This window comes from Myxocyprinus asiaticus, chromosome 1 (genome assembly GCF_019703515.2).
Source record: "Myxocyprinus asiaticus isolate MX2 ecotype Aquarium Trade chromosome 1, UBuf_Myxa_2, whole genome shotgun sequence".
Classification (NCBI taxonomy): Eukaryota; Metazoa; Chordata; class Actinopteri; order Cypriniformes; family Catostomidae; genus Myxocyprinus; species Myxocyprinus asiaticus.
In genome coordinates, this window is record NC_059344.1 from 59,961,970 (window position 1) to 59,972,755 (window position 10,786).

Genomic DNA, 10,786 nt, shown 5'->3' on the forward strand with positions numbered 1-10,786 from the left:
GAAAGTCTATGGAGTGTCCCCACAATGATATAAAAACAAGTGTGTGTGTGTGTGTGTGTGTGTGTGTGTGTAATGTTGTGGATTAACCCTTTTTCTTCCCTTAATCTGGCAAAGTATCTCAGGGGAGACATACACTTCAAAATGTGCTAAATAACAGTATGAACAACATATGACTTAATATTCTTCTTCTGCATCTTAAGACAATGTTCAAGTTTTAATGTTTTGTTTTCTGAAGAAAAGTAAGATTAATATATAATTAATTCTCACAGAGTCAGCATGTCCTGCACCATGGGCGGCCATGTTGGTCTTAGGTCAGTCTGATTTAATGATCACAGAAAATTTGAACCAAGTCATGTGACCCCATACTCAAAACAGACCCAACTATGATAAATGATAGCAAGATTGGGTGAGAAACTCTCTCATACCCACTATAAGACACTAAATAGTATCTATCTTGTGCACATTGCCTGTTTTAGGGTTAATAGTATAAAAGTAAATTTGACTTAATTTCATGATATACTGAATGAAGTGAGAGAGTAAATGTAAATCAAATAATTTTAGTAACTTCAACACAAATCAGATGTACATGTATTTAGATAAGTTTAGTCAACTTTAAAAATGAACATTTTACTAGAACATTCCACATTTTGAACTTTCATTTGTAGGATTGAAAATTAACAAAGAAATGAATTCCTGTACAACAACTCTTATTCTGTTGTGAAAACAGACTCTTGCATTCCAAGATATACAAAGGGTGCTGACAGTGATCTATCAGCCTGTTGGCTGAGATGTTTGTGTATTGGGACTCTGCAAATGGTCACAATTAGAATAAAGTGGGGGTTAAAGTTGGTCTGCTGATTGGTCAGTTTAAATGTATCAGGTCTGTTTGTGGTCACATGGTCAAGGAAATGATAAAAGTTGAATTTAACTTATGCTCAGGGCTCTTCTCTTTTCTCTGGGCTCTGCTCTTGGGTGACTGAGTTTCAGGCCCAAAGGCCAGACTCTCTCTCTCAATGGCATCTCTCTCTCTCTATCCTTTCTCTTTCTTTCTGTCCTCCATTCTCTCTCACTCAGGTAGTATGCATACTGGTTTCAAATACACTGGCGGCCAAAAGTTTGGAATAATGTACAGATTTTGCTGTTTCGGAAGGAAATTGGTACTTTAATTCACCAAAGTGGCATTCAGCTGATCACAAAGTATAGTCAGGACATAAGTGATGTAAAAAACAGCACCATCACTATTTGAAAAAGTCATTTTTGATCAAATCTATACAGGCCCCATTTCCAGCAGCCATCACTCCAACACCTTATCCTTGAGTAATCATGCTAAATTGCTCATTTGTTACAAGAAAATCACTTGCCATTATATCAAACACAGTTGAAAGCTATTTGGTTCGTTGAATGAATCTTAACATTGTCTTTGTGTTTGTTTTTGAGTTGCCACAGTATGCAATCGACTGGCATGTCTTAAGGTCAATATTAGGTCAAAAATGGCAAAAATTAAACAGTTTTCTCTAGAAACTCATCAGTCAATCATTGTTTTGAGGAATGAAGGCTATACAATGCTTGAAATTGCCAAAAAAATTAAGATTTCATACAAAGGTGTACACTACAGTCTTCAAAGATAAAGGACATCTGGCTCTGACAAGGACAGAAAGAGATGTGGAAGGCCAGATGTACAACTAAACAAGAGGATAAGTACATCAGAGTCTCTAGTTTGAGAAATAGACACCTCACATGTCCTCAGCTGACAGCTTCATTGAATTCTACCCGCTCAACACCAGTTTCATGTACAACAGTAAAGAGAAGACTCAGGGGTGCAGACCTTATGGGAAGAATTGCAAAGAAAAAGACACTTTTGAAGCCGAAAAACAAAAAGAAAAGGTTAGAGTGGGCAAAGAAACACAGACATTGGACAACAGATCATTGGAAAAGAGTGTTATGGATCTTAACCCCATTGAGGTGCGTGAGAAGTGCTCGACAAGACAGCCACATCTATGGCAAGTGCTACAGGAAGTGTGGGGTGAAATGTCTCCTGAGTATCTGGACAAACTGACAGCTAGAATGTCAAGGATCTGCAAAGCTGTCATTGCTGCACGTGGAGGATGTTTTGATAAGAACTCTTTGAAGTAGTTTCAAATTGTAATAGTAATTTTTCACGTTATTAATGTCTTGACTATACTTTGTGATCAGTTGAATGCCACTTTGGTGAATAAAAGTACCAATTTCTTTCCACAAGAGCAAAATCTGTATATTATTCCAAACTTTTGGCTGCCAGTGTACATATTTCATACATCCAATTTAAAACTATTATATCTAAATTGTAACCATCTGATATGACCTTTTAAGACATTGCTGTTATTAAACATCTTCAACTTAACCTATGTCTAGTTTCTAGCACTGTGTAAAACCAAAAGTTTTATTAGTCACATACATAACCATACACAGTACGACATGTAGTGAAATTCTTGGTATGACTTTTCTCCCCCCAATTTACGATAAAAAAAATATATATATATACAAAAAGGTCATAGTACGGTTCTAAACAATGCTCTCCCACATTATTAGCTATTCTAACTGCACTTATTTCCGTCATTGGTGTAAGTAGCAGAAGGTGGCAATAAACAAGTAGGGCTGCACCTAATGATTATTTTTTTATCGATTAATCTAATGATTATTTTTCCGATTAGTCGATTAATCTAACGACTAATTTGCAGATTATTCTGAAGATTTTTTATAATTATTACTTGATTAATATAACAATTAATTAACCCAAAATAAATATAAAAACTTGTCATTAATATTTCAATATTTTATTAAATCATCTTCTCTTAAACACAAACAAATGTACAAGAAACAAAGTGTGCACTGCAGGGCATTATTCTGCAACAAAAATAGCCCTGTCTTAACTGGTAATCTCCATTTTACAGTCCAGCATAAAATCTCTCCAAAATAAAAGTAAGAGCTTGTTCAATTCAAGTAAAAGGAAAGTGCAATCTACATTTAGCAATCCAACAACAAAATAAATGAAACAAATGGGGGTTGATGATAATAAAGTTCAAAACAGCAACTATGAATGCAAACTTTAATACAGTGAAAGAGACACTCTATTAGCATAACAGGAATATATGGAAATTATTTATAACTTTCTTCTGAATGTCCATGTACTAAAATAAAATATTTGATGCCATGAGTGTACCTTCATTAACTATTACTATTATTTTGAATGGCCATTGAAAATTAAGCAATGTGATAACAATTTTACCTGGTTGCAAAAAGTAGTCCGTTAATTTACCTGATGAACTTTCACCTTTTGCTGACCCTTTAAGCTTCGCAGAGCTAATGTGTGCTTCTAAATCACTTGCACCTTTATTAGCAACTGACACATAAGTGCCAGCTTTACATGTCATTCATTCTGCTTCCCACGGATCTCGACCTGGACGAAAGCATGGGAATTTTTTGTGCAAATCTTCTGTAAATTTGCACTTTCGTTTGGGCATTGTTTCCACTCAGCTGTCATTTGCTGCTACCGTCAAGCAACTGTTTGATGCCGCACACAACAGTGCTTCACGCGTTCCCGGAGAGATTGACAGGCAGGAATTTGGCCATTAGTTGCTGCAAGTCTCTTATAATCGACCAATTGGTGTGTGAGAAGGCGGGACTTACAAAGAGGGGTTAAAGCAATGCAAATATGCCCGCACACATAATGAAGTATTAGACCAGATGCACATCACAATGCAAGTAAAAGCCGAATCCCGGACATTTTTGCAAATGTAGAAATCCCTGCCGGATGCTTTTTTAAGGTCCGAAAAAAAGGACATGTCCAGGAAAGAGAGGACGTATGGTCACCCTACGTAAGCAGCGGTGCAGGAATTACTTTTAACATGAGGGCGATGAGGAAACATTTAGAAAATAAATTTTAAGTGACTACTACTAACAGAAACACGTGTTGTAATACTAATATGTCATGCTTGGGTGGGGACAAAAAGTAAACAGGACTTACAGTGCTGCCTTGCTGCCATCTTGACAAAGTGCTTCGGGATGCTTTCCCTTCAAGTGTTCGTTCATGGCGGTTGTACTGCTGTGATAAGTCATTTCCAATTTGCATAGCTTACACAGCACCACACTGTTTGGTCTCTGGCTAAAATACTCCCAAGCTTTAGATGACCGTAGGCGAGTTTTTTTTTAGCTGCAGCTTGTTCTTCGGGGGAATACTTAAGCCAGGCGCTGCCATTTTAATTACTCCATTGCGACGTGCCGACGCATGTTATGCGAATCGGCGTATTTCTGTAATCGATTACGTCGATGAATCGTTCCAGCCCTATAGACAAGAAATGCACAGTTTTATTCCATCTTGCTTTTAACGTTTCTTCAGTCACCTCGGCATTCCTACAGCTTGAACCAATGTAGTCGAAAAAACCCACCTTACACATTATAAACATATTAACCAATGTACCACATGACATATGAAAGTGTGCTATGAACTCTATTAGAAAACATCACCTTGCATTACTTGCAATGGTATCACATAGGGAGCTGCGCACGCAGACCTCAACACTTGATGCACAAAACAAGATGGCAGTAACAATTAACAGATCATTTGTTTTGATCATGAAAAGGTCATTTTGAGTAGAAAATGAACTTCAGACTTCACAAAACAAGAAATGACCAAACGTAACTACAAAATCAACAAACAAAAAAACACAAACAAATGGTGTTGCAAACACTGAAACCATGCAAGCTCATTAATTATTCAAGCTGGTAACAACAACTTTGAAAAGTTAAGTAAAATTTACATTTTAGAACTTTACTCAAATTAGCAAATAAATTTTCTTCTTTAGGATTGATACATGATTATGCATTGTAAAAATAACAATGAATCATAAATAATACCAGGGCTCGACAATAAGGACTGCTCGATGGCCCGGGGCCAGTGTGAGAGAGGTTCGGGCCAGTTGCAAGAACTGCCACCTGCCCGATCGTGCCAGTGCTGCATTTATAACATTAGTGTTGGCAGACAATGAGCGAGAGAGCACAAAAAAATACACTGAGCGAACAAAGTCTTCTACCCGAGCACTCAGAATCGCATAATATATCGGGCGTGGCGAGGACAGTCGCGTGAGCGCTCAAGAGCGTGCAGACACCGAGCGCGCTCTCTTAGAACTGTCCTTTCTCTGTTCCAAGTGTCTTGGCAGCGGCAATTATCAACGTGTAGAAAATAGCAGGGGAAAAAACCCACTTCATGAATTTCGCAGAGGGATTGTCTTGCACAACATTTTAAGTATCCCCACACATTATTCACAGCGCGTGAACTTCACACATTTTTTCAATTTAACGTGGTGAAAATTAGTAATCCACACATTGGAACACAAGAAATCAAGTTTATTTCTGTTGGACTGTCCATCTCTCTCCGTGGATCTCTCTCATCTCTCACTGTGCATTTTCTTTCATTATTTAGTCTTTAGAGATGATGCGCTGAATGAAACCTAATAAACGTTGTTGAACCAGGGTTATACATGTGGCTGGAAATCATGCGCTGCTCAGTATCCAAATTGTAAGAATACATTTAATGAAGTAATGTTTCAAAACGTAATCATTAATTCGACATGATAATGGCGTTTGATATGAAAAGAAGCAAAATCACTATGTCCATTATCATTTTCAGAGCTGTTCAGCTGCAGGCTGAAGACGACCATTTAAAACAGTCATCCTCATAACACACCTGTTACATTTCTCATTTCTGTAGCCTACAGGTATTTTCTTTCTGTGCTTTGAGTATCAGTCAGTTTTGGTCTTGTTTAGGTTGTCTAATTTTATGTTTATATCCACACTCTTAATTCACAGATTAGGCCTGATATCCACCTACTGTGTATTACACATCACAACTGATTTAGTAGCAAGGTCTCCTCTCTCAGGGATTCATATGTTTATTACATTCGGTCAATAATCATATCTTTAACTCAGCGACTAAATCTTTGATCCTGCTTGTAAAAACACTACACATGGCCCAAAAGTTGACAGCATGACTAAACAGGTGACCGAAAACCCATCCTTTGCTTCACAGAACTCTTCACTTAAAAACATGTGTAAATGGCAGGTCGGCTGAGGTTAATATGATGTATTCATGAATGTATATCTGTAAAGCAATTATATGGGGTTACATACTGTAAAGGCATAAATCATATCTAGCAAATTATAAATGTGAAACAATTTTGGTGGGAAAATTATCTTAAAAAAAAAAAATAAATAAATAAATAAAAATTATATATATATATATATATTATATATAGCTTCGGACACATTATTTTAAAGCCATGATGGTAAAAACAGCTATTTTTCATTTTTGAATTGGGGCCAGTTTTGGCAGGGCAAGTAAAAATCTGAAGCACTGGCCAGACCGGGCCAGTAGATAAAATGCTTAGTGTTGAGGCCTGTAATATTTAGGCTATTTCAAATCTAAAGCACTCATTTTACATGTTTGAATTTAAAAAAATTATAATTTACTGTATAATCTACTTAATATTTTCACACTTTAACTTATTTATTGTAGAAAGTTCTTCATCTTTTCTGCTTTATTTACATCACCACAACTTTAATTCTTTCAGTGCAGAGGACAACATCTTGCCAATGAGTTTAAAATCAAGATACCCAACCAGCCATGCGGGGTCCTTAATATCCAACACACAATCCACAATGACGGTGACACTCAACTATCATTGGAAATAGATGCACTCACGTAACAAATTAAACCCCCAAAGGGCAAACAAACACAACACCACCAGTGCAAATACTGCAATAAAGAGAAAATATAAAGATATTAATTCAAAGTTTATACTTATGTTGCGGTGCATGCTGGGAACCTGACATCACATGTACATCTGTATATGGCCAATTAAAACATTTTAGTTATCCCAATGCAAATTGATTAAAATACTTCCATTTTACACAATGCAATTTGACAAAAATAAATAAATAAATAATAATAATAATTGTGTTACACAAGCTCATTTAAGTAACTAAATTCAACAAGTAGCAAACACTCATCTTTTTGAGTGCACAGTACTTCTTGTAAGGAAAGTTTGCAATGTATTTCCTTTGTCCAGATAGTCCATTATCCATCAATTTCATTTTTACTTCCTATACGTCTGCCCTGAAATGGGTCCATATATTAGCAATAAAACATTTTCGAAAACATTTCCTTTCTGTTTTAACAGTTAGTTCCTGGTGACACCATCTACATCAATAAAAATTGATATAACACAATAAAGATCCATCATCTGTACTGGAACTAAGGTGTTTACCCCGTGTCAAACGTGAAGATTATTGTAAACACTGGGACGAAAACAAAAGGACTGAAACAAAAACTAGACTTTACCACATACTGGTGTTTGCAGAGGAGTGTCTTTCTATAAAACACCAGCACATAATCCTCTCAGCAGCTCAGCTGTTTGTTGGAATCAAATCATTACCACTTGTACATTTTTCTACTTTTATTTCAAAGAGTTTTTACATCAGCTGTCTACTGGGGTGAAAACCCTGGTGTTGATGTCTGGAGACCAATGAATGTCCTTGTCAAAGTCTGTATATGAGACGGATCTCTATGAGAGGGTGAATGAAGGATTAAAGATGTTAAAGATACCTCACTAACCCCAGCTTCAACCATCTTTGTTTAGGAATGGTCTTATCGCTGAGAGAACCAATGATAATGAATGAATGTATGGAGAAACATCTTGCATCAAATAAAGAAACAGCTGCTTATGATTTGATGATATGATCATTTACTCACCCTCATGCCGTCCCAGATGTGCATGACTTTCTTTCTTCTGCAGAACACAAACAAAGATTTTTAGAAGAATATCTCTGCTCTGTAGGTCCATACAATGCAAGCGAATGGTGACCAAAACTTTGAAGCACCAAAAATCACATAAAGACAGCATAAAAGTAATCCATGCGACTCTAGCGGTTTAATCCATGTCTTCTGAAGAGATCTAATCGGTTCTGGAGACCTAAAACACCAAAACATAACTCCCTTTTCACTATAAATATTGACATCAGCAGCCTCTATGGCAATCATGATTTTAAGCTCGATTACAATTCCTAGTGCCATATAGCACCCTGTGCATGCTTCAAGCACTAGGAAGTGTATTTTAGTCTGTTCTCACCAAATATCTAATAGATCGCTTCATAAGACATGGATTAAACTACTGGAGTTATGTGGATTACTTTTGTTTTATGCTGCCTTTATATGCTTGTTGGAGCTTCAAAGTTTAGTCACCATTCACTTGCATTGTATGGACCTACAGAGCTGAGATATTCTACTAAATAGCTTCGTTTGTGTACTGCAGGAGAAAGAAAGACACACATCTAGGATGGCATGAGGGTGAGTAAATGAGGGAATTTTCATTATTGGGTGAACTATTCCTTTAAACTCTATGAGACTGGTCATGATCATTTGGATGAATTAAAACTTTCACACACAAATTTTGATATTTGCTCTGTAATGCCCCAAAATGCTGCACGCGCTTGAGCTGTCTCGCTGCACGCGCCCTTTTTCCCCAAAATTATAACTAGGTAGGAAGCTCGCCAGGTTGAGATACAGCCTGTGTGTTTACCTTCGGAAAAGGCTGGTTAGAGCTTTTAGTATCCTGACACACCGCACCGGGACGTGTCGTGCATACTGTGATAGTCTCAGACTGTATAACGGCTCGTGATCAATTTATCCAAGTGAATATTTAAAGCAACAAACCTCAACGTGCTTAAATGCAAAGTTTGCGCATGAGATTTACCTGGACAAATACAATTTATTCAGAAATATAACCGACACGCAGTCATTAATCAGGGTAAAATGCCAGCTTGAGGTTTACAGAAGAATTTTCTTTTAGAAAAAATAGCTGATAGAAATAAAATGTCGAAAACTATACAGCCGAGAATTGTAAAAAGTTAAATCAATCTCGCTCTAGGTGACTACTCAATTAATTAACCAGCAACACAGAAGAACGTGCAAATTAAATACAGAACTCCACAATTTAGCAAGTTTTCAGATCAGAATGGTCTTACTTACATGAAGAAGGCAGAAAAGCACATGTATGTTCAGGCCAATATGGACGGCGCTTGCTATATCACTATATATATATATATATATATATATATATATATTCGCTATGACCTACTTATCTCGCAAGCGACCACCTAACCTACCTTTTGAGCCAATCACATTCAAGTGTAGACTAAGCGCTGCCTTCTCTATCCAATTAGAACGGGCTCAACGATTCTAACAGCCAATGAGAACACTCAGCGAAAGATCGTAGCCAATAGAGACTGACCACAAAATTGCAGCAGCATCATCAACAACAATACTGTATAACAATAAAGTGCTAGTGGTCTTTTCCGGAAACAAAGCAAAACGTTGTTTGTGTCAGGCTGATTATTAAATGTATCAGATTTAAAGCTTGTTATTAATAAAAAAGGTTCAGCCTTACAGTACAATGGAAAAGTTTGGTTATTACGTCACGCTGCTCTCACGTGGCTGCAGTCATTGTGGCGATAATAACCGAGGATTAATGTGTTTACGCAGCACGCAGTTCAATTACATTTTGTTTTGACGGGTTACAGGTTTAAATACGTAGTATACTACCTATCTTATAGTGACCCATTGTGATCATAGGCGATGGTAAATAATTAACGCTTGTGATGTCTATATGTAAATTATTATGTGGGCTATACGGTTAATTTTATATATATATATAAAAAAATATAATAATAATAATTTAAAAAAAAAAAATTAAAAAAAAAAAAAAAAAATATATATATATATATATATATATATATATATATATATATATATATATATATATATATATATATATATATATATATATATATATTAGCGAGCCTAGGTAATTTTTTTTATTCTTTCGCACAAGTATGCTACACCATACAGACAACAGCAAAACAATCACTTACATAAGTTATCCACGAGAAGGCGCCAAAACAACATTATTAGACACATGAACGATTAGTTTTGCATTAGAAATGAAAGCAGTGATTAGAAAATTGTCTCCATGTTTGAAATGGTACACAAATGTGAAATTGAAATGTGATTAAAGAATGCTGGGAAATTGCAAGCATTGTTCAATATGAAATTGTTTGTTCAGACGACAAGTTTGGCATGTTGGGACAAATTTTGGGGAAATATTGTTGCAACGCATGTTTATGTAGATTTAATTCTATTTCTTCCTCTAATGCAATCACTTCGGTATTTAAGTAATGTCAATAAAATAATCTTTCTTAGCAACATGTTTTGTCTAATATTGTTCAACAATAATGAACTGACTCCTCCTACCAAAAATTATTTTTCAAGCTACTTTTTTATATTTTTTGGGATAACCTTTTACAAGTTGGATATTTTACAGTGCAGTCTGTTTGAGGACCTTTGGAACTCCTGTTGCAAAACTGATTTATGTGCTTTGAATTAAAAATAAAAAAAAATGTCCACATTCTCTGCGGAACCGACATCAAATAATCATTTGAATGAAGTGAAGCAGACAAATCTTTACATTTGCACAAAGCCATAAAAAAATTATTGCTTACTTGATTAGGCTAGTATAGTTGCAGTTCTGCAGAACTTTTGCATACAAAACTGCATATGAAGCACAGTTTACATTCAGAGCTTCTATTTTTCAGAAGCAATGCTAAACAATCCCCAAATTGTCAATAATAATCATCATCATCATCATCATCATTCCAGTTTGCAGAAGATAAAGAGATCAGGATGAGCAAAGATTAC

The 10,786-nt window shown here is 36.0% G+C and overlaps 1 protein-coding gene across 2 annotated transcripts in view; it reads right to left on the reverse strand.

The window, feature by feature from the left end:
• Window positions 1-9,116, reverse strand: part of LOC127440522 (aryl hydrocarbon receptor nuclear translocator-like protein 1) — a 38,041-nt gene extending 28,925 nt beyond the window's left edge. Inside the window, exon 1 of one of the 2 annotated variants that reach the window (XM_051697159.1) lies at window positions 9,062-9,116. The gene's annotated coding sequence lies outside the window, so the exon portion shown is untranslated. Of the gene's footprint in view, window positions 1-4,003; window positions 4,526-9,061 lie in introns of those variants that run through there. The other variant, XM_051697169.1, reaches the window with a different exon arrangement.
• Between the last annotated feature and the right edge of the window lie 1,670 nt (window positions 9,117-10,786).